This window comes from Paroedura picta, chromosome 13 (genome assembly GCF_049243985.1).
Source record: "Paroedura picta isolate Pp20150507F chromosome 13, Ppicta_v3.0, whole genome shotgun sequence".
Lineage (NCBI taxonomy): Eukaryota > Metazoa > Chordata > Lepidosauria > Squamata > Gekkonidae > Paroedura > Paroedura picta.
The window spans coordinates 46,196,948-46,219,961 of NC_135381.1; the positions used below are offsets into that span (position 1 = coordinate 46,196,948).

At 49.7% G+C, this 23,014-nt stretch overlaps 1 protein-coding gene across 1 annotated transcript in view; it reads right to left on the bottom strand.

Moving 5' to 3' along the window:
* The window catches only part of LOC143822473 (G-protein coupled receptor 83-like), a 41,089-nt gene extending 38,392 nt beyond the window's left edge, over nucleotides 1-2,697 (bottom strand). The window contains exon 1 of the mRNA XM_077307657.1: nucleotides 2,554-2,697. The gene's annotated coding sequence lies outside the window, so the exon portion shown is untranslated. The remainder of the gene's footprint in view (nucleotides 1-2,553) is intronic.
* Between the last annotated feature and the right edge of the window lie 20,317 nt (nucleotides 2,698-23,014).

Consider the following 23,014-nt stretch of genomic DNA (forward strand, 5'->3'; position numbering starts at 1 on the left):
GTCAGAAGGCTCTCCAACTGCTTATGCCCACAGCTGGGTTTGGTCTTGCAGAAATGACAAGAGTTTGTCAGGACAGAGGCACCCAGACACATGAACTTACATGTGCAACCCTGGACAAATTTCCCACAGAAACTTGAAAAAGGGGAATCTCCAGACCAATGGGTTTTAATCCCTGCAGTGCCTCTTAAATTCCCAGAAAATATTCATGAAACAAATACTCTGGTAGTGCACACGCAATCTATTGGCGCTAAGTGCCCAATGCTAACTTTAAGATTAGAGAATTATACCTTCACAGGCCTATTGGATATAGCTGCTGATGTTACAGTGATCCGCACAGATGAGTGGCCATCAACTTGGGAAACTACGTCAGTCAAGCAGCTCTGGGGAGTTGGAGGTAGTCGTACAGCACTGCAAAACACTCACTGGATTCAGGTTGTTACCTCTACTGCGTCTACAACACATGTTCAAATCCATCCCTTTGTTCTCCCCCTGCCACTCAATATATGGGGTATTAGCACAGCTAAACACACAGATTCAATTAAATGTCTAAGTCTACTGCCTTTCCCTTCACGTGGCTTCCTGGGGAGCGTAATAAATGGCCTCTACCATTTGAGAAGTTGCAATAAAAGCAGTTAGTAGCAGAACAGCTGCAACATGGACACATAAGCAAGTCCAACAGTCCCTGGAACATGCCAGTTTTTGTGCTTCAGAAATCAGGCAAGTGGCATCTGCTACATGATCTTGGGGAAATCAACAAATGTATTCAATCCACAGGACTGCTTCAGTGTGGTACATCCAACTCTAATCCCATTCCTTGTGATTATCAGCTATTAATCAGTAACCTTAAAGTTTGCTTTCACAGTCTGAAGCAGACCACAAGACAGGAAAGACCGGTACTTCTAATAACATGGAGAAGAGGGTATTTTTTCTATCTTCACAGGTCCAGTGTGGATTCCAGCAAGGTATGTCAGACCAGGTATGGACAAGAATGGGTGAATTTAATTCAGATGACCATTAGGTATACTACTGTGGACAAGAATCTCTCAGAAGAAATGGAGTAGCCTTTATAATCAATAAGAGAGTAGGAAAAGCAGTCTTGGGATACAATCCCCAAAATGGCCCATTATGCACAGCCGCCGAAACGGCGATTTCGGGTCACATGGAAAATGCAGAGGGGGAAGATGCGACGCACACCGGTTATGCACGGGGCGGGGCGTGATGGCGGCAAAACCCAGAGTAACCAATTATGCACGTGGCGATCCCGGCACCGCTTCTGGTTGCGCCCCAGTCACCCGGAAGCTGCGCTTTCTTCCGTGTTTCGCTAACGCGGCTTTTTCGGTTGCATGCACCAAAGCTGCAGCTGGTTGCAGCCGGCACCATGCGTTATCGGTGATTTTAGTCGCGGCCATTCCACCCCGAATGTGCGTTATTCCCCCTGTGCATAATGGGTCATAGACAGAATGATCTCAGTTCGAATCCAAGGCAAACCATTCAACATCACAGTAATCCAGGTCTATGCCCCAACTACTGCTGCTGAAGAAGATGAAGTCAACCAGTTCTATGAAGCCCTACAACACCTTCTAGAAGCAATGCCAAAAGATGATTTGTTTATCACCATGGGGGATTGGAATGCTAAAGTAGGAAGCCAAAAGATAACCAGGATAACAGGCAAGTTTGGCCTTGGAGTACAAAATGAAGCAGGACACAGGCTGGTAGATTTTTGTCAAGAGAATACAATGGTCATAGCAAACACTCTTTTCCAACAAGCCAAGAGACGACTCTACACATGGACATCACCAGACAGTCAACACAGAAATCAGATTGACTATGTGCTCTGCAGCCAAAGATGGAGAAGTTTTATACAGTCAGTAAAAATAAGACCAGGAGCTGATTGTGGTTCAGATCATCAGCTTCTTGTTGCAAAATTTGGGTTAAATTGAAGAAAGTAGGGAAAAGCACTAGGCCACTCAGGTATGAACTAAATCGTATCCCCGACGAATATATAGTGGAGGTGACATATAGATTTAAGGAATTAGATCTGATAGACCGAGTGCCTGAAGAACTATGGACAGAGGTTTGCAACATTGTACAAGAGGTAGCAACTAAAACCATCCCAAAGAAAAAGAAATGCAAGAAAGCAAAATGGCTGTCTGAGGAAGCTTTACAAATAGCTAAGGAGAGAAGGGAATTGATCAAGGGCAAAAAGAAGAAGGGGACGACAGAGAATGAGGTGGCTGGATGGAGTCACTGAAGCAGTCGGTGCAAACTTAAATGGGCTCCAGGGAATGGTAGAGGACAGGAAGGCCTGGAGGATCATTGTCCAAGGGGTCGCGATGGGTCGGACACGACTTTGCACCTAACAACAACAAAATGTCAGACCAGCAACAGATTACATGGCACAAAGAATCCAATCCCAAACTTCAATCTGCAGCTAACTCAGACGATTCAGCAGCTCAATCACAGAGCCAGCAGATCGTGTGGGGGATGGAAAATCTCTCACCAGTCTCTCACTGCAGAAAGAATCTTGCAACAACAGAGGAAGAAGACTTTTACCTGAAAATCCTGTGGCTGCTGTTTTCACATCATCACAGCTAAATGACTATACTCCTGTGTCTTCTCTTATTTACCTGCCTACTGCTGCTGATATGGTGGAGCAAGAGACATTCCTCCACAGACTATGAATGTGATTTCAGAGTGCTTATTGTATGCTTCAAGTACATAGTAGGAATGCAATTTATATTAGCTTTATATTATCTTTTAGCAAAGAACTGAGGGTTTTGCAAAATAGTAGGAAAACAGGTTTGCAAAGTCAAATTTTGAGATATGAATAAAACTATTGAAGAGTTAGAACAACTTCGAATCATGATACATAATAATGTTCAAACCACTGATGGGTTTTTCACTATTTGATTGGCTCACAGGATGGCTACCAGATTTTTCTGTTTTCCGTCAACTATTCTATTATGCCATCATCCTATGTGGTCTTATTATAAATACCTGTTTTTTAATGCAATGTCTCCCATTTTGAAGGTCATTGTGCCATAAACCCACTCAGCGCTGGATTACTCGAGATCAGCTGCCCTATGCTTTCAAACAATTGGAAAATTATTTTTAAAAAGGATGAGATGTAGGGATTTGTCTGATTTTGTCTCTGCTCCTAGCTGTTGGGCAAACCCAGGGTGGGGCAGGGTCAAGAAAGGTCTCTGGTCTCTGTGTGATCATCAGAAAGACAGCGTTTCTGTAAACAGCTAATCTGGGGAAACCTTCCTGGGTGAAGATTAAGCCATGTCTTGCACTTTGATAACAATGTAATGTGTACACAAACAAAATCTTCTGTAAACTTTTATGGCTAAAATGTCTATTGAAAAGTCTGCTTTCCTGGGCTGAAGAGAAAATAAAAGGATAACTTGTTCGAGAAGGGTGACCAAGCAATAGCCAAGCTTCTTCAGAGCAAGCTAGCACAGGGAGAGAAGCAAGCCTTGCGTCTGTCATTACTTCAACTGACCCCTCAGCCCTGCTCCTCTCAGAGGGTGTCTGTTATGGGGAAAGGGAGAAAAGGCGATTTTAAACTGCTTGGAGACAACTGAGGCCTGCTGGGTGACTGTGGGCCATTCTAGTTCTCTCAGACCTCTCAGCCCCACTTCACTCACAGCGTGTCTGTTATGGGAGAGGAAGGGAATGCGATTTTAAAGTGCTTAGAGACACCTGAAGCCTGCTGGGTGACTGTGGACTATTGTAGTTCTCTCAGCTCCCAGCCCCTTTTCCCTCACAGGGTGTCTGTTATGGGAGAGGAAAGGAAGGCGATTTAAAACTGCTTAGAGACATTTGAGGCCTTCTGGGTGACTGGGCCATTCCAATTCTCTCAGAGCTCTCAGCTCCACTTTACTCACAGGGTGTCTGTTATGGGGAGAGGAAAAAGAGGTGATTTTGAACTGCTCAGAGGTACCCTGAGGCCTGCTGGGTGACTGTGTGCCATTACAGTTCTCTTGGAGCTCTCAGCCCCAATCCTCTTATAGGGTGTCTGTTATGGGGAAAGGGAGAAAAGGCAATTTTAAACTGCTTAATTTTTAATTTTTAAACCTTAGTTTTTAAACCTTAGTTTTTAAACCTGAGGCCTTCTGGGTGACTGTGGGCCATAACAGTTCTCTCAGAGCTCTCAGCATCACTTCTCTCATAGGATGTCTGTTGTGGGGACAGGAAGAAACGGCGATTTTAAACTACTTAGAGACACCTGAGGCCTCCTGGGTGTTTTGGGGAGAGGAAGAAAAGGTGATCTTAAACTGTTTAGACACCTGACACCTGCTGGGTGACTGTGAACCATTCCAGTTCTCTCAGAGCTCGCAGCCCCACTTCACTCAGAGGTGACTGTTATGGAGGAGGAAGGGAAGGCGATTTTAGATTGCTTAGGGACATCTGAGGCCTGCTGGGTGACTCAGGGCCATTCTCTCAGAGCTTTCACATCCCCACATCCCTCACAGGTTGTCTATTGTGGGGAGATGAAGGGGAAAATGTGTTTGTTAACAGATTTGTTATTCCGTTGCGTAGTAAACAGCAGTATAGAAAAATCCATCTTCTAAGGGGCAACAGTGAAAGAAGCATGTGGACACATAACTTTATATCAACCGTAACAAAATGGAGACAGAAGGAGTAGGGCCACAGAACTGGGGGGAATTGGTTGCCATGTAATCTTCCCCTAAGAAGAGTCTCCAGTCTGATTTTCCCTTCACATATCTGAGGACATGGCTCTGGAAAGCTCATCTGTAACCACTATGCCACAATTCCCAAAGGTCAGTCCTCTCCCACACTCAACTAACATTCCACACCACAGGTTCTTGATACCCATATCTCCACACCCTCATTTGGCACCACACCATTGTAGCCCCCCCTACAACACACATATTCAACCTCATGCCCTTACAGACTGGACAACCCCTCACCTTCCTCTTCCCACTGCCAAGCTCTTTCTTAATCACTCTCTTCCTTTCTACCTCCCTCTCTCTTTGTTATTTTCCTCCATCCCCCTGCTAGCGCCCATTGTATCAGCTACAACGGGCTTTAATTCTAGTTGGTCCATAAATCCATTCTATAAGAGTCTATGATTGGCTGATTTATGATCCTTCATTTGCATAGTGATTTGATTTAGCACTGTTGAAAATCCATACATAACCAAGTGGGGTATGTGAAACACGGCCCAATCCCAGCTGCACACCTTCCCTCCAGATGACCTTGTTATTTTCAGAGGGGAAACGTGGCTTGTCAGAAGCATCCGTGAAAGCAAGCAACAACCCCCTCTGAGGAATCTGTGGGCAGAAATGTGGCTTCCTCCCTGGGAGTAACAGGTAGTCTGTCCTCCCGTCTGTCAGGATCAGTGCCTGCTCTCTGCCATGAATCTCTATGTTAGCCTGAGTCTCTCCATGTTTGCTTAGCCTTAGTTTTACCTTTCGCTTGTGGGTCTCTGTGTAACCTCGACCCATTATATTTAGCTGTCTGCCTGAAATCGAAACCTGTCTGCTGTAACCTGCTATCATGATTTGCTGTGAACTATTTATCTTTTGAACCAGCCAGCAAGGCCTGCTCTTTGTAACAAAAACAGTTATCTTGTCAGTGGGCGCCGGGCAGCCCAAGGACGTGTGAGAAGTAACACTCCCTGGTTTATTGCACCTGGTGCTCCTTCCTCCCTCCCTTGGGAACCTTCAAGTTTTGGGCGGGAGAATTCTCTTGAAAAGGGTCTGCAAATGTATCATTGGGCAGATTTGACTTTGCTAGTTTAGGTGTCTGAAGTAACTTCTCAATAAAGCTTTCGTTACATAGAAGTACGTTGTGAGTTCTTACAGCGCTTGACATTAAGTCAAATTTCACAACACCTTTCTCCTGAAACCATGCAGGACGAAGGTTCCCTTTATAGTGATCAGGAGGACGAGGGTGAGATGTACGCAAGTGACATCCAAGATGACTTTGCGGTATCAGGATCCCTCGGATCCCTCCAGGATCCCTCCAGGATGGCGAAGGCCCTGAGCAACTTCACCCCAGGGCACGTCGAGTTCTTGGAGCAGCACGTCACGGACCGTAAGCAGATGTCCAGATACGATCGGCCGATGGGTGGGGGTGCCCGTGGGGGTGCCGAACCGTGGGACGGTGACGGCACTGGAAGTCCAAGAGCTTCAGGCTCAGATGAGCCGTGTGGGTGATTGGCTGCACTTGGTGTCTGGTGAATTGGGGCCGGATTCCCAGCGTGAGGCAAGGCGCCTCCTCCAGGATTTACAGGCAACCGCTGGATGACCTGGAGTGCGGCGATCCTCTGGGGCACACTCAACCCGCAGAGACCACATGGCGGTGGTGGCAGGTCCCTCCACTGGGTCAGGGGCTGGGATCGGGGCCCAAGGCACCCAAGTGGTGGCACATCACTACTCCTCGGAAGATGAGGGAGCGACCAAGCAGGGTGCTGGAGCAGTGGGCGGAAGAGCAGAGCCGCCGGTGGGCGCCCCCAAAGGGGGGGATGGAGGCAACGGCGGAGCCGGTGCTGGCCAAGGTGCTGGAGATGGAGGCAGCGGCTGCAGCAGCAGCAGCAGCAGGCGAGGGAGCAGGGCGAGGAGCACGCACGAGAGACAGGGGAGCCCGGCAGCCACCACGGGGGGTGGCTCAAGACTGGGCAAACACCCTACCAGGCAGGTTGCCTTCTCAGCTCCGGAGCGCAGAGATTCGCCGAGCCTACCGATTTAAGACCCGGTTCACCGGGGATCCCGCAGCGTTCCCGGGGTTCCTTGTGCATCTCCAAGCGTACATGATGGATGTGGGCTTCACCTTCCAAGATGATGCCGAACGCATTCGCTTCGTGGGGGAATGCATGGATGAGGAGGCGGCAAAGTGGTTCATCGATCTCTACCGCTACAACCCCAGGGCCATGCGGAGCTACGATTGTTTCATGAGGGCAATGCGCCAAATGTTTGTGGATCTGTTTGAACACGAGACAGAGGAGAGCAAGCTTAAGGCAATTAAGCAAGGGTCACAGGCCCAGTACTCCTGGGAGTTCCGGAAACTGGCGGCGTCGGTTTCGAAATGGAAGGAACCTCAGCGTGTACAAGCGTTCCGGGAGGGCCTGACCGAAAGCTTGGCCCGAAAGTGCCTGAACCTAGACAATGTTCGGTGAGTGATTCCCCTTTAGTCCTACTACCAGCCACCCTAACCGAACCAGATTCTGGGAAGCAAGTGGGGGTCCAGTGCATAGTGGACTCGGGCTGCACCAAAACCTTGGTGAGCCCCACGATGGCCGAGACTTTGGGGGTGGGCAGAGAGTCTTTGGAGAAACCCTTGCGCATCGCCCAGCTGGATGGGAAGTGCGCCCCGGGGGGGGGGGAGGCAACAGATAAAACATTTCCCCTAGAACTGGACATTGACAAACATTGGGAGCGAATTCAGCCGGTGGTGGCCCCCCGCTCGGCTTTCCCATGTGTGTTGGGGCTAGATTGGCTACGGGAACAAGACCCCACAGTAAAGCGGAAGACAGGGTCTGTGATGTTCTCGGATCCGGGCTGCAGGTGTCTCCGGAGGCCCACGCTTGCTACGGGGCCAGCTCCCATCACCGCGGCGGTGGCGGAGGTGAGGGCTAGCGATTTGCCGAGAGAGTATAGGGACTTTGGGGACGTTTTTGCAGAGGCTGAGTGCAATCAACTGCCCCCCCCCCATCGCAAGACTGATTGTGCCATTGAACTTAAGCGGGGGGAACCACTCCCAAAAGCCAAACTTTATTCCATGAGTCCCAGGGAAATGCGAGAGTTGAGGGACTTCCTGGACAAGAATTTGGCACGAGGTTTCATCAGACCTGCCACTTCCCCATTAGCTGCGCCTGTTCTTTTCGTAAAAAAGAAAGACGGCTCATTGCGCCTCTGCACAGACTACCGAGAGTTGAATGCAGTTTCCACGTGTAATGCCTACCCCTTGACCCTCATCAAGGTTTTGTTGGGACATTTGAGGAGGGCAAAAATATTCACCAAGTTGGACTTGCGGGAGGCTTACTACAGAGTGCGTATCAAGAAGGGGCATGAGTACTTGACGGCATTTAACACGCCCTTGGGACAATTTGAGTACACTGTCATGCCGTTCAGCCTTGCCGGCGCTCCGGGCGTGTTCATGAATATGATTAATGAGATTATGCATGATTTATTGTACCAAGGGGTCCTGGTGTACATTGATGACATTCTGGTGTATTCAGACAACCCTGCTGAACATGTGCCTTTGGTTCAAGAGGTGCTGCAGAGGCTCCGCAAGCACCAACTGTTTGCTAAACTGTCCAAGTGCGAATTCCACCACGACTCGGTGGAGTTTCTGGGGTTCCGGGTTTCCAGTAAGGGGATAGAGATGGACCCGGGGAAAGTAAAAGACTTGTTGGCATGGGAACCCCCCAGAATGCGCAAACAGCTCCAGAGCTTCTTGGGGTTCGCCAATTTTTACAGAACGTTCATCCCCAACTTCGCCAGAGTGGCCCTCCTCCTAACTGACTTGTTGAAAACCAAGGACGGGGGGAAAGCGGCAACGCACCCTGGTGCCCCGTTGAACTGGACTCAGGTCTGCCAAGGGGCTTTTGATAAGTTGAAAGAGTTGTTTACCTCTGAGCCCGTGCTGGCGCACGCAAACCCCGCAAAGCAATTCACAGTCCAAGTGGATTCCTCGGATGTAGCCATAGGGGCTGTGATCCTGCAAGAGGGGGGGGGATGGCAAGTTGCACCCCATTGTGTACTTGTCAAAAAAGTTCTTGGGCCCTGAGAGGAATTGGGCGATTTGGGAGAAGGAGGCTGCGGCTGTTAAGTTGGCCCTAGCCACCTGGAGACACTGGCTGGAGGGGGCGGTGGTCCCGTTCGTGGTCTGGACGGATCATAAGAACTTACAAGCCCTCAAACAGCCCTGTTCCCTTTCCGCCAAGCAAATGAGGTGGGCAGAGTTTTTCTCTCGGTTCGACTTCACTCTCATGCATCTGCCAGGGAAAATGAACTTTTTGGCGGACGCGCTGTCGCGCCTCCCACAGTACAACAGTAAGCGCGACCCATTGGTGGACACAGTGTTCACGCCCTCCCAGTTGGGATTGGTAGCCATGACGCGTAGCAAGGCAAAGGGAGGGGTCCCTGTCCCTGGGGGTTGGGTCCAGAAGGACATTCTTTCTGACGAGGAGTTTCCGGCACTGCGCTTATCGCTGGAGGAAAAGGGGGGCCTGTTTCTGAGAGACAATCGATTATATGTCCCCAAAGGAACCCAAGGGGAGGTCCTGAATTTGTGCCACGATTCCAAGTCAGCTGGCCACTTTGGCTTCGTAAAAACTCTGCACCTAGTCCGGCGGCATTACTGGTGGCCCTCTCTGCAGGTGGATGTGGAGAAATACATCCAGGGGTGCCCTGTTTGTCTCACTTCTAAGTCCATGGGGGGAAAGAAAAAGGGTTTGCTACACCCGTTGCCTACACCATCTTGCCCTTGGTCAGACGTGACTTTATAACTGACCTGCCCCTTAGTCATGGGAAAAATGTGATCTGGGTAGTAGTTGATGCTTTCTCCAAGCAAGCCCACTTCGTGCCTTGCAGTGGGATGCCCTTGGCGGCAAAACTGGCGTCCCTGTTTGTCACCCATGTATATCGCCTACATGGAATTCCTAGGAGACAGCTCTCGGATCGTGGTCCCCAGTTCGTTGCCAAGTTCTGGCGGGATCTTTTGAGACTTCTGGGGGTGGAGCAAGCGCTTACTTCCGGTTACCACCCGGAGTCCAACGGCCAAACGGTAAGGGTGAATCAAATTCTGGAACAGTACCTCTGTTGCTTTATCAACCACCAACAGAATGATTGGGTGTCGTTGCTCCCACTGGCCAAGTTTGCTTATAATAATGGGGTTCATGCGTCCACTGGGGCCTTCCCCTTTACGGTGGTCTATGGCATGGATCTTTTGGCTGTGCCCACTTGGGAACTGGCATCCTCCGAGGCCCCGGAGGTTCAGAAATGGGCGGGTGAGATTTCCAAAGCCTGGCCTACAATTGTCTCTTGTCTGGACGATGCCAAACAGCCTTACAAAGCTCAAGCAGATAAAAAATGGGCAGCCAACCCATCCTGGGTGGTGGGGGATCAGGTCTACTTGTCCACAAAGAACCTACGCTGTCAGCAACAATCCCGCAAGTTGGGGGCTAAATTCGTGGGGCTGTTTTGCATTACCAAACTGATAAATGATGTGACCGTGGAACTGGCTCTGCCTAAGACTTATAGGAATGTGCACCCCATTTTTCATTCCAGCCTGCTGAAACGTGCCCCTTTGCCGGATGCCTGGCACCCTCCCCGGTCGACACCTGTTCCCGTTTTCATTGATAAGGACACGCACTATGAAGTTGACAAAATCCTGGACTCCCGGGTGCACAAGGGTTATCCAATACTTGGTGGAGTGGAAAGACTTCCCCATGGGGGATAGGGACTGGGTGTGGCCTTCTGACGTCAAAGCTCCACGGCTGCTCCACGCCTTCCATCGTGCCTTTCCTTTATGTCCTAAACCTGTGGATGCGGGATGAAGGGAGAGGGGTCCTTTTTGGAACGGAGGAATGTCAGGATCAGTGCCTGCTCTCTGCCATGAATCTCTATGAGTCTCTCCATGTTTGCTTAGCCTTAGTTTTACCTTTCGCTTTTGGGTCTCTGTGTAACCTCGACCCATTATATTTAGCTGTCTGCCTGAAATTGAAACTTGTCTGCTGTACCCTGCTATCATGATTTGCTGTGAACTATTTGTCTTTTGAACCGGCCAGCACGGCCTGCTCTGTGTAACAAAAACAGTTATCTTGTCAGTGGGCGCCGGGCAGCCCAAGGACGTGCGAGAAGTAACACTCGCTGGTTTATTGCACCTGATGCTCCTTCCCCCCTCCCTTGGGAACCTTCAAGTTTTGGGCGGGAGAATTCTCTTGAAATGGTCTGCAAATGTATCATTGGGCAGATTTGACTTTGCTAGCTTAGGTGTCTGAAGTAACTTCTCAATAAAGCTTTCTTTACATAAAAGTACGTTGTGAGTTCTTACAGCGCTTGACACCGGCGAGGCACTGAACAGAACGAAAATGGCTTGGTTCCCTAGTGAACAAAGCAAAATGTCAGTCATTCCTGTAATATCCTTAATTAGTGCATGATATGATCTGAAGGTCCTAGGGAGCCATTATTCTCCTCTTTTACTATTCCTTTTGGTTATCATAAATATACAGCATTTTTGACAGCCAGTTCCAATTCAATTCTAGAATGAGGCTACTCAGATTTGGGAAAGCCAAAAGATGCAGCCTCAAGTGCTGATGTCTTTCTTGGAGGAGGACAGCTTGACAAGGAATTGGAATATATTATTTCTGCAGGACTAGTCTCAGCTCTTGTAGCCACTGGGATGTCTATAGGGGTGGTTGGAAAGTGTCATCAACTTATGGGGACTGTTCAGTCCGTGGGTTCAGAGACCAGGGCTGAATCTGCATTTACTTTGTTTATTCCATTGTGGAACCTGTTGAATCCAGATCGATTTGAACTTGGGTCTTCCTCTCTGCCCCTCTCTCCATTGAAACAGAAAAGTGTTTTTTGTTAGAGTTGTGTGTGGTGGCACCTGAATGGGCCATTCCAGGCCAATGCAGCCAGACCGTGCCGTGGGGGGTGGGGGGGGGAGGCACTGGCGCCGGTGCGTCAGTCGGTGCACACATGCAGGCACAGAGCTGGCAAGTTTAAGAATGTACAAATGAACATTTCATTACTTCTCATGCATGTTTCATCTCAGCTATTTTTGTTGATGAATTTTGTTGATAAATAACTTAGTGGAAAGACAGAACTCAATTTATTCCACAATATTTATCTTGAATTTTGTTGGTATACTTGAGAAGAATGATTGCTTACCGTTCATACTGACTGCATTATTCACATTTTCTCCTTGTTCTGTCTATTATATTTGTATATGAAGTGGTCACTTTTTGTTATTTCCATTTCTTTTCTCATTGTGACTAACCTGATCTCTGTGATGTAATTTAAACCCCTCTCAGCTCATGTGCACTGGGAACAAGAAGGGGAGGAGATAAACTGAACCTTACTTCTCTAAAGTGCACAATTAAGTATGTTAATCCTTTGGTACTGAGGGTGGAAGGGATGGAAATGAAAACAAGGCACTAAGCCTTTAATTGACAAAGAGGTAGCGGATGCAGGAACCTCAAAAGCAAAATGCTCACCTGTTGACAGCAAAAGTACTCAGAGGGTCAGGTTGCCAGGTCTGGACTAGAAAATTCCAAGAGAGTTTGGGGATGGACCTTGGGGGGGGATTGGGATGTGTGTGTGAACCTCAGCAGGGTATAATGCCATATAATCTGCCTTTCAAAGCATTCATTTGCTTTCTGATTTGCTACAACAAAGACATGAGGGCTATATAAAGTTTTCCCCCATGGCTTCTTCAGCCAATATAATTTCTGGTATGCAATTTTCACTGGTGATGCATGTCTCTTCTAATAATTACTTCTTTTGTGAATGTTCTTTCAGAATTATGAACATTTATGGCTTGGTATTATCTACCAACTGGTGATGAGATGCAAAAAACTGCTGCCTGCTCTCACAGAGACCATCTGCTCAAGAAAAATAACGAGGAGCTAATGAACACAAGCCCCTGTCCATCGGACAGCCCGTGAATTGTGCTCATTAAAGTAATGGCCAGTATTGAGAAATCCATGAGCAGAGAATCTTCACTGACTCTGCATTTGATGCAGGGACTTCAGAAACAAATGAGAAGAGTGTCAAAGGCAGACAGACTCACAACTAGGCTTCTGGATTAATAAAAAGCTTTATTGGAAGTAGATCGGAACACTCCGACATCTGTAGTTGAATCTAATCAATACATGGCAAGCAAGCAGTTATCAATGCACCTTTTCTGCCTAAATGTCCCCTCTTTCCCAGGGTAGAATTACCCCCCTCTCACAGGTGCCATCCTGGGCTTCCTGCCAGACCTTATCTAGCCTGGATGGCCTTGGGGGACCGGTGCCCTCCCTTTCAGATAACAAAGTACAGAGTAACATTTGCAAGGAAGTGTCACAGCATGAAAGGATACACAAAGCAGTGTGACATAGTTCACGGTTGTAAAAAGGGTTACAAAAGGTTCTTCAAACAACACACATCAAACCAACATGGAGTTTCTCTGACCAACTACAAATCATGGCAGAGATCAGAGGGGCTGATCCTGACATTCCACCCTTCCATAAAGAGCCCCCCCTCACCCCCCATCTACTGGTCTTGGACATTGGGGAAATTTACGATGAAATTCCTGCATTAGTTTGGGGACCCGTACATTCCCAGCCTCTACCCACTCGTGGTCCCACATGGCAAACTCTTTCCAGTCCACAAGGTATTGGAACTTTCCACAATGCCAGTGAGAGTTCAAAATTTGGTTCACTTCATAGTGTGTGTCTTTATCCATAAAGATGGGAATGGGTGCTGCAGGGGCAGGGTGCCTGTCAGGATTGTAGAATCTCTGTCATAAATTAGCCTGAGTTCCTCCATGTCAGTTATACTGCTTAATTGAACCTGGCGCCTGCTAGCCCCGGCCTTGCAGTTTGTAGCAATAAAATAGAATAGTGATGTTATTCTAACCTTATCTTGTTATGGGCACACAGGGTTGTTGTCAATTCTCTCAAGGATGGGAGTTTGGAATCCTGTTGTTGTTTCACATATGTCTTTCCTCACTAACCCCCCTCCTTGGGAACTGTCAAGTTTTGGGCGGGAGAAATGTATTGATAAGCTGAGGCAAATCTGGCTTCGAGTCAGATTTGACTTTCAGTCCAATGCGTATAGTGCTAATCAATAAAACTATTTTCTTTTTGAATAAGTTTTGTTGTGAGTTTCCTGTGCGTCTGACATCAAGTCAAATCTCACAACTCCTTTCACCTGCAAAATGCAGGGCGAGGGACATACTTTTTCTGAGCAGGGAGAGGGCCTGGATTGGGACCTCTCCCAGGGCGACGGCGCGAGTGCCGGCCCGCACAGCTCGGGCATGATGCGGGCAATCTCGGGGACAACCCCGGGGCCCGAGGAATTTTTGGAACGACACGTCACCCAGCGCAGGCGATTGTCTAAATACGACCGCCCTACTGGGGATGAGAGGTGGCCGGAGCACCTGGGACTGCCTAGCTACGCGCTGGAGCCTGTGGGTGAGACACAGGACTTGCAGTACAAGCTGGACAGGGTGACTAACTGGCTGCAGGATCTTTCGGGTCGGTTGGATCCGGAGGAGAAGCGCCGAACGCAACGCCTGCTGAAGGAAGTGCTCGGTGGTGGTGCGCACGATACCAGCCTGCGACGAGTGAGTGGTGGGCTTGCACTGCGGGAGCACGGCATGGCGGACACGCAAGCGGCAGCGGATGCTGAGGCGTTGGCCAGGGCCAGGGCGCAGCTGGAAATCGAGGCGGAGGCAGAGGCTCGAGCGAGAGCGCAACGAGAACAAGAAGGCGAGGGCGAGGAGCGAGAGGACGAAGGCGGCGCGGGCGGCGATGGAGCCGGAGGAGACGGCGCGGACGGAGGCGAGGACGCAGCGGCGGCGGCAGCAGCGGCGGCGGCGGCGGACGTTGCGGGAGCCGAGGCGGCGGCGGCAGCAGCGGCGCGCGAAGCGGCGCGAGCGGCAGCGCGAGCAGCGGAGGCGGCCCGGGCAGCGGAACGAGCAAGAGTGGCGGCGGGGAGAGGACGAGGCATCGGCCGCGGTGCAAGACCCCCAGTACCGGCCCCGGCACCGGCGGATTGGGGCCCGGGGCGCCTACCAGCCCACCTCCGGGGTGTGGAGATGCGGAGCACCTATAAATTCAAGGCTAAGTTTTCCGGAGACCCCTCCGATTTTCCTACGTTTCTGGTGCACCTCCAGGCCTACATGATGGAAATGGGGTTCACTTTCCAGGACGACGCTGAGAAAGTGCGTTTCGTGGGCCAAGCCCTAGAAGGCAAAGCAGCCAAGTGGTTTGTGGACTTGTACCGCTATCACCCCCAAGCCATCCGTGACTACAACCATTTCATGAGAGCCCTGCGCCAGATGTACGTGGAACCGTTCGAGCGAGAGACCGCGGAGAAGAAACTCAGGGCTCACCGGCAAGGGAAGTTGTCAGTGGTCGAGTACGCCAGGGAGTTTAAAGAGCTGGCTTCCTCGGTGCCGGACTGGACGGAGCCCCAACGCGTGCTGTCGTTTGTGGGGGGCCTCAATCCTACTCTGGCAGACAAATGCCTCCTCCTGGAAGACCCGCTTACAGTCGAAGGGTGGGTCCAATTGGCTGGGGAGATGGAAAATCGATTGGAGCGAGCTTCGATGGTACAAGTCCTGGCAGGCAAAACCGTGGCGAAAACTTCCACCCCGGCGAAAACCAAGCCCCGAGCCAAGTTGGAGCCGTCTGAGCGCACCCGGCGCATGGAAAAAGGGCTGTGCTTGGGTTGTGGCCAAGCGGGGCACTTTCTCGCAAACTGCCCCACAAAGGCAACAGCGACCCCGAGGGCCGTGAGCAGCGCCCCACCGAAAGCCCAGCCCGCCAAGAAAACCACTCCCAAGAAAAGTGCCAAGTCTCTCCTGGTGCCAGTGGCTGCCGTGCCAGCAGTGGACGACTCGGAGGAGGGAAGCGGGCTGGAGGATGAGGATCAAGCCGAGGAGCAGTCGGGAAACGAGGACGGTCTGCTGTAAAGGCGCCCCGCCAGCAGGCCGCCAACAGGGGCAAACGCGTGGTGAGTGATTCCCCCTTACTACTCCTACCTGCCAAGCTCTCCAACCCCAAGTCGGGGAAAACAGTGGGAGTCCGGTGTATCGTGGACTCAGGGTGCACCCAATCCCTAGTGAGCCCGGCACTGGCCGAGACTTTGGGGGTGGGAAAGGTGCCGCTGAGGGAACCCTTGCCCATCACCCAATTGGATGGGAAATGTGCTCCCGGAGGGGAGGCCACGGCGATAACGCGCCCAATGGACTTGGACATAAAAAAACATTGGGAGCAAATCCAGCCTTTGGTAGCCCCTCATTCTGCCTTCCCTTGTGTGTTAGGGTTGGATTGGCTGAAGGAACATGACCCCCTAGTGAAGTGGAAAGAAGGGACTGTGGACTTTACCTCTCCCGCCTGCGAGCAGCACGCTCGACCGCGGGATTCCCCACTAACGGGGGTTGTGGCCGCTTTGGGATCGGGGGGGGCAGCGCTCCCTCCTGAGTATCGGGACTTTGCGGATGTGTTCGCGGAGGTAGAGTGCGACCAACTGCCCCCCCACCGTAAAACTGACTGTGCCATTGAATTAAAGAAAGGGGAACCACTCCCCAAAGCCAAACTTTATTCCATGAGCCCCCGGGAAATGGCGGAGCTTAGGGAATTTTTGGATAAGAACTTGGCGAGGGGTTTTATTAGACCGGCCACATCTTCATTGGCGGCCCCGGTCCTTTTTGTAAAAAAGAAGGACGGTTCGCTACGTTTGTGTACTGACTACCGTGGGTTGAACGCGGTCTCCACCTGCAATGCCTACCCGCTGCCCCTGATAAAAGACTTGTTGGGCCACTTGGGGAAGGCACGAATTTTTACGAAATTGGATTTGAGGGAAGCCTATTACCGAGTTCGGATCAAGAAGGGGCACGAATATCTAACGGCTTTTAACACCCCCCTGGGGCAATTTGAGTACACCGTAATGCCGTTCGGCCTCGCCGGCGCTCCGGGCGTGTTCATGAATATGATTAATGAAATTATGCATGATTTATTGTACCAAGGGGTGTTGGTTTACATTGATGATATTCTTGTGTATTCTGAGAATGTTGAGAGTCATGCTGATCTGGTACGCGAAGTGCTCAACCGCTTGCGGAAGCACCAATTGTTTGCTAAACTGTCTAAATGTGAGTTCCACCGCGATGCGGTGGAGTTTCTGGGGTTCCGTGTCTCCCAAGCGGGGATTGAGATGGACCCTGGCAAGGTGCGTGACTTGCTGGCTTGGGAACCTCCCCGCACCAGGAGGCAACTGCAAAGCTTCTTAGGGTTCGCTAATTTTTACAGGACTTTCATCCCCAATTTTGCCAAAGTGGCGTTGCCCCTCACTGACTTGTTGAAAACCAAACAAGGGGGAAAAACGGCGAGCCGCCCGGGGACGCCCCTTCTGTGGACTCCCCCCTGTCAAAACGCATTCGACAAATTAAAGTTGTTGTTTACGTCCGAACCAGTACTGGCCCATGCTGACCCTTCTAAGCAATTTACCGTACAAGTAGACTCCTCGGACGTAGCAATGGGGGCCGTGATCCTCCAAGAGGGGGAGGACGGAAAATTACACCCGCTGGCCTATCTGTCAAAGAAATTCTCGGGGGCAGAGCGAAATTGGGCAATTTGGGAAAAAGAGGCGGCTGCAGTAAAATTGGCCCTTTCCACCTGGAGGCATTGGCTAGAAGGGTCCGCGATCCCATTTGTAGTCTGGACGGATCATAAAAACCTTCAGGCACTCAAGCAGCCCCGATCGCTTTCCGCCAAGCAAATGAGATGGGCAGAGTTTTTCGCCCGTTTCAACTTCTCCCTAAAGCATCTGCCGGGTAAAATGAACTTTTTGGCAGATGCATTATCACGCCTGCCCCAGTACAACAGCAAACGAGACCCATTGGTGGACACCGTTTTCACCCCCGCCCAACTAGGGATGGCCGCCGTGACGCGCAGCCACGTAAAGACTGATACGCCCATCCCAGGGGGCTGGGTCCAGAAGGAGATGTCACAAGATCCGGAGTTTGGCTCCCTCCGCCCTGATCTGACTGAGAAGGGGGGGCTCTTTTTTAAGGGCGAGAGACTCTTTGTTCCTGTTGCGGCCAGGGGAAAAGTTTTGAAACTTTGCCACGACGCAAAAACTGCTGGACACTTTGGTTTCGTGAAAACTCTGCACCTAGTCAGGAGACAGTATTGGTGGCCGTCCCTGCGCAAAGATGTGGAGAAATATGTGCAGGGATGCCCTATTTGTATTGCCTCAAAACCGGTTGGGGGCAAGAAAAAGGGGCTATTGCAACCACAGCCCACCCCCTCTCGTCCATGGACAGATGTCACTATGGACTTTATTACGGACCTCCCTCCCAGCCATGGGAACACCGTTATATGGGTGGTAGTGGATGCTTTTTCAAAACAGGCTCACTTCATTCCCTGCACGGGAGTACCTTCAGCACCAAAATTGGCTTCTCTTTTCATTGAACACGTGGTACGTCTGCACGGGATCCCGACACGTGTCCTGACGGATCGGGGCCCCCAGTTCGTTTCTAAGTTTTGGAGGGAACTCCTGAGACTTTTGGGGGTGGAGCAAGCCCTCACTTCGGGCTATCACCCTGAATCAAATGGCCAGACCGAAAGGGTAAACCAAATCCTGGAACAGTACTTACGTTGTTTCATCAATCACCAGCAGGACAATTGGGTCTCTTTATTACCGATGGCTGAATTTGCCTACAACAATGGGGTTCACGCCTCAACTGGGGTATCACCTTTCAAAGTAGTGTATGGGACTGATTTAGCAACAGCCCCCACCTGGGAACTCAGCTCCACTGAGACTCCTGACATAAATAAATGGGCATCCACCATCAGTACAGGTTGGCCAGAAATTGTAGCTAGCCTCAAGGAGGCAAAACAAGCCTATAAAGCTCAAGCGGATAAGAAAAGGGTACCTGCACCTGATTGGAAAGTGGGAGACCTGGCCTATTTGTCTACTAAGAACTTGAGGTGCCAGCAGAAATCAAAGAAACTTGGCCCTAAATACGTGGGGCCATTTAAAGTGATAAAACTGATTAATACTGTGACTGTTGAGCTAGCTTTACCAAAGACTTATAGGAATGTGCATCCGGTTTTTCATTCCAGCCTGCTGCGGAGAGCTCCGGTCCCAGACGAGTGGCACCCTCCTCCAGATCAGCCTGTGCCAATTTACATCGACAAAGACACCCACTATGAAGTCAACCAAATTTTAGACTCTCGTTTGCACAAGGGTCGCCTTCAATATCTGGTCGATTGGAAAGATTTCCCCTCGGGGGACAAAGAGTGGGTGGAGGCAGGGAATGTGAAGGCACCCCGCCTTCTCCGGGCTTTCCATCGAGCATTTCCTGATTGTCCTCGCCCGGTAGATGCCGGCTAGATGGGGGAGTGAAGTTAGTTTTAATGCGGAGGGATGTCAGGATTGTAGAATCTCTGTCATAAATTAGCCTGAGTTCCTCCATGTCAGTTATACTGCTTAATTGAACCTGGCGCCTGCTAGCCCCGGCCTTGCAGTTTGTAGCAATAAAATAGAATAGTGATGTTATTCTAACCTTATCTTGTTATGGGCACACAGGGTTGTTGTCAATTCTCTCAAGGATGGGAGTTTGGAATCCTGTTGTTGTTTCACATATGTCTTTCCTCACTAACCCCCCTCCTTGGGAACTGTCAAGTTTTGGGCGGGAGAAATGTATTGATAAGCTGAGGCAAATCTGGCTTCGAGTCAGATTTGACTTTCAGTCCAATGCGTATAGTGCTAATCAATAAAACTATTTTCTTTTTGAATAAGTTTTGTTGTGAGTTTCCTGTGCGTCTGACAGTGCCAAGCATTTGGAGGCGGGGCCTTTTTCAGCAAGCTGGAATGAAAAAAAGGGTGAACAAGCCTGTAAGTCTTTGACAGATCTAGTTCAACAGTCACAGAGTTTATAAGGTATTTAATTGCAAAAGGACCCATGAACTTGGGTCCTAATGCCTGCAGATTCTTATGGACAGTCCAAACGACAAAGGGGAGGATGGACCCATCCAGCAAATGCTGTCAGGTAGTCAACTTGAGCGTCATGGCAGCCTTTTCCCCCCAAATCACCCAGTTCTTCTCCGTCCCGGAGAATTTTTTTGAGATCTAGACAAGGGGGGGCAGGCGCCCATCCTCCCCCTCCTGTAGGATCACTGCTCCCATGGCCACATCCAAATAATCCACTTGTACCGTAAAAGCCTTGTTGGGGTCGGCATGAGCTAGTACCAGCTCCATGGTAAAAAGCGCTTTCAGGGTCTCAAAGGCAGCCTGACAATTTTCTGACCAAGCCAAAGGAGCACTAGGTTTGGAAGCCTGTCCCCCCTCCCCTTACATTTTGGCAAAGTTGGGGATGAAGGAACGGTAGAAATTGGCGAACCCTAGGAAGCTTTGCAATTGCTTGCACATGCAGGGCAGCTCCCAAGCCAACAAGTCCTGAATTTTACTAGGGTCCATTTCAATGCCTGCAGGGGACATCCGGTAGCCTAGAAAGTCCACACAGTCTTTGCACTTGGACAGCTTTGCATACAAATGGTTTTCCCGCAAGCGGCGCAAAACTTTCCGCACGAGCAGTACATGCTCAGAGGGATTTTCTGAGTACAGAAAAATGTCATCCAGTAGACCAGGGCTCCCTTTTACAAAAGATCAAGCATGACCTCATTTATCACATTCATGAATACTCCGGGAGCGCCGGTCAAACCGAATGGCATAATAGTATATTCAAATTGGCCTAGGGGCATGTTGAAAGCTGTCAGGTACTCGTGGCCCTTCTTTATTCTAACTCTGTAATAAGCCTCCCTCAAATGCAACTTGGTAAAGATCTGCGCCTTCCCCAAGTGGCCCAGCAAGTCTTTTATCAGAGGCAGGGGGTAGGTGTTGGAAGTGGAAACCGCATTCAAGCCCCTATAATCCATGCACAGTCTTAATGTGCTGTCTTTTTTCTTTACAAAAAACACCGGCGCTGCCATGGGGGAAGTCGCGGGGCAGATGAAACCCCTAGCCAGATTCTTGTCCAAGAAAGCTCGCAACTCAGCCATTTCCCTGGGGCTCATGGAATACAACTTGGCCCTGGGGAGGGGTTCCCCCTGCTTTAATTCAATGGCACAGTCCATTTTTCGGTGGGGCGGCAGCTGATTGCAACTTCTAAGTGCAGTGGGAGGGTGCGAGAAACCGCCTCCCCCCCTTTCACGCACTTCCCATCCATCTGGGCAAAATGGAGCAGCCTGCGGAGTGGCTCCATCCCCACCCCCAAAGTTTAAACTAACACGGGTCGCGGTGGGTCAGACACGACTTCTCACCTAACAACAATAACAAGGTCGTGAAGAGGGCTTCTATGAGCAAGGCAACGACAGGTCTGCTGAAAGGTCTCTTATGTCAAAGCTGTTGAGTCACCCTCTCTTTCAACACTGGCTAGATAGCTTTATTTTTGATTACTAGGCTACAAATCAAACCATTTAGAATGGATGATGCAGGAGCAACGTCAAAGCATTGACACTGTGGTCGGGTGAGAATTGCAACAGTACAGGAACAGGATGAAACAGGTGGAGGGGGGAGGAGATGCTGACTTTCTCTAGCAATTCCACACTAAAAAGGGCCTATCATATATGCATATTCACACCACAAACTGACTTTTAAAAAGTTCTTTTGCAAGACTGGGCTGGCTGGCTGGGCAGGTGAGTGAGTATGATGTGCAGGCTCTTATCTGCTATGGCCCTAGGTCCATTTGAGTTACTGGAGGACAGTGGTGAACAGATGAGGCTGCCAACCTCCAGGTGAGGCCTGGAGATCTCCCAAGATTACAACAGACCTCCAGACTGCAGGGATCAGTTCCCCTGGAGAAAGTGGCTGCTTTGGCATTATATCCTCCTGAGGGCCCTCTCCAAGTCCCACCTCCAATATCTCCAGTTATTTCCCCATCCAGAACTTTTGTCCCTCAAACAGATGAACTCAGCAGCCATGCAAGTCATCCCACTGAGACCCTGTGGCAGGAGAGGGCCATGTGCATCTTCGGAGGAGGTTACTTGGTAGGAGGTGATTGAGACTGGGCAAGGAGATCCCTGTGCCAGTTCTCCATCTCTTCATGTTGACTGAGAGGTTGCACCCTCAGCTGCATCACATGACTGGCCAAAGGCTGAGGATATTTGAAGTTGCTCATGGTGAATGGACAGGGTCTATTGGATGTGTTGCCTAACTTTTAGGTGCCCATTCTGCATAGGCTGGCAAATGCACTTTCAATTAGGCATGTGTGATTCGGATTCAGAAATGATGGCCAAATCACTCCCTCTTCTCCCTCTCCCTCCCTCCTCTTTTCCAAAGTTTTCTTATGTGCCTTTGGGTTTCTGTGAGTGGTGGCCGGGGGGGGGGGGTTGGGAAATTATTGTTTGCTGTTTTAAATTTACTGTGTTTACTGATTTAAATTTACTGTGTTTGCTGTTTTAAATTTACTGTTTGTGGTTTTAAAGTTTGTAGTTTTAAAATTTTGTTTTAAAGTATTTTGGGGGGCTAGGTAGACTTTGGGGCTTTGTCTTTTGAATTTGTATTGTTGCTAGTTGTTTGGGGGGTTATTTGATTGTTTTGTTTTTTTCTCCCCAGTTTTTCTCAGTTGCCACCTTTGGGCTTCGTGCCCTGGGTGACTGCTGGGTGGATGGTTGTTGTAGGTGTTTTTTGGTGGGGGCTAGTTTGAGTTTGGGGGGGGGAACTGTAGTTGTTCATAGTTTGGTTTTGCTGTCCTTGGCTTGCAAGGAAAGTTTTTCTCAGTTGCCACCTTTGGGGTAGTGCTCTGGGTGGCTGCTGGTTGTTTGTTTGTTGCAGCTGTTTTTTTGGTTGGGCTAGTTAGAGTTAGTTTGGTTTTGTAGCCTGTAGTGCTTGTTTGGTTTTGTTGTTAGGGCCTTGCAGGGCCAGTTTTTGTCTGTTGTCACCTTTGGGTTAGTGCCCTGGATGGCTGGCAGCTGGTTGGTTTTTTAGAGATTGTTTCCTGGGGGGAATTGCTGTGTTCTTCTTGGGGTACCCAATTAGGACTGACCCTTTAAATAGGCAGTAAAATCCATAGTTTTAGGGAAAATTATAAAGTGCTAATGATTTTTTAGAATAGATAGTTTCTTTCCTAAGTAGCCAGATAGGATTGCATTTATAAGATAAAAGGGAAGTGGGATCTAGGCCAAATAGTACTTTCTAAATAGTTTAAAAACCTTGAAATCAGCAGGGGCTGTGCCTTCTCTCTATTGAAGGTGTCAAAGGCAGACAGACTAACAAAGTTGCTTCTGGGTTAATAGAAAGATTTATTGTTAGCAGCTCAG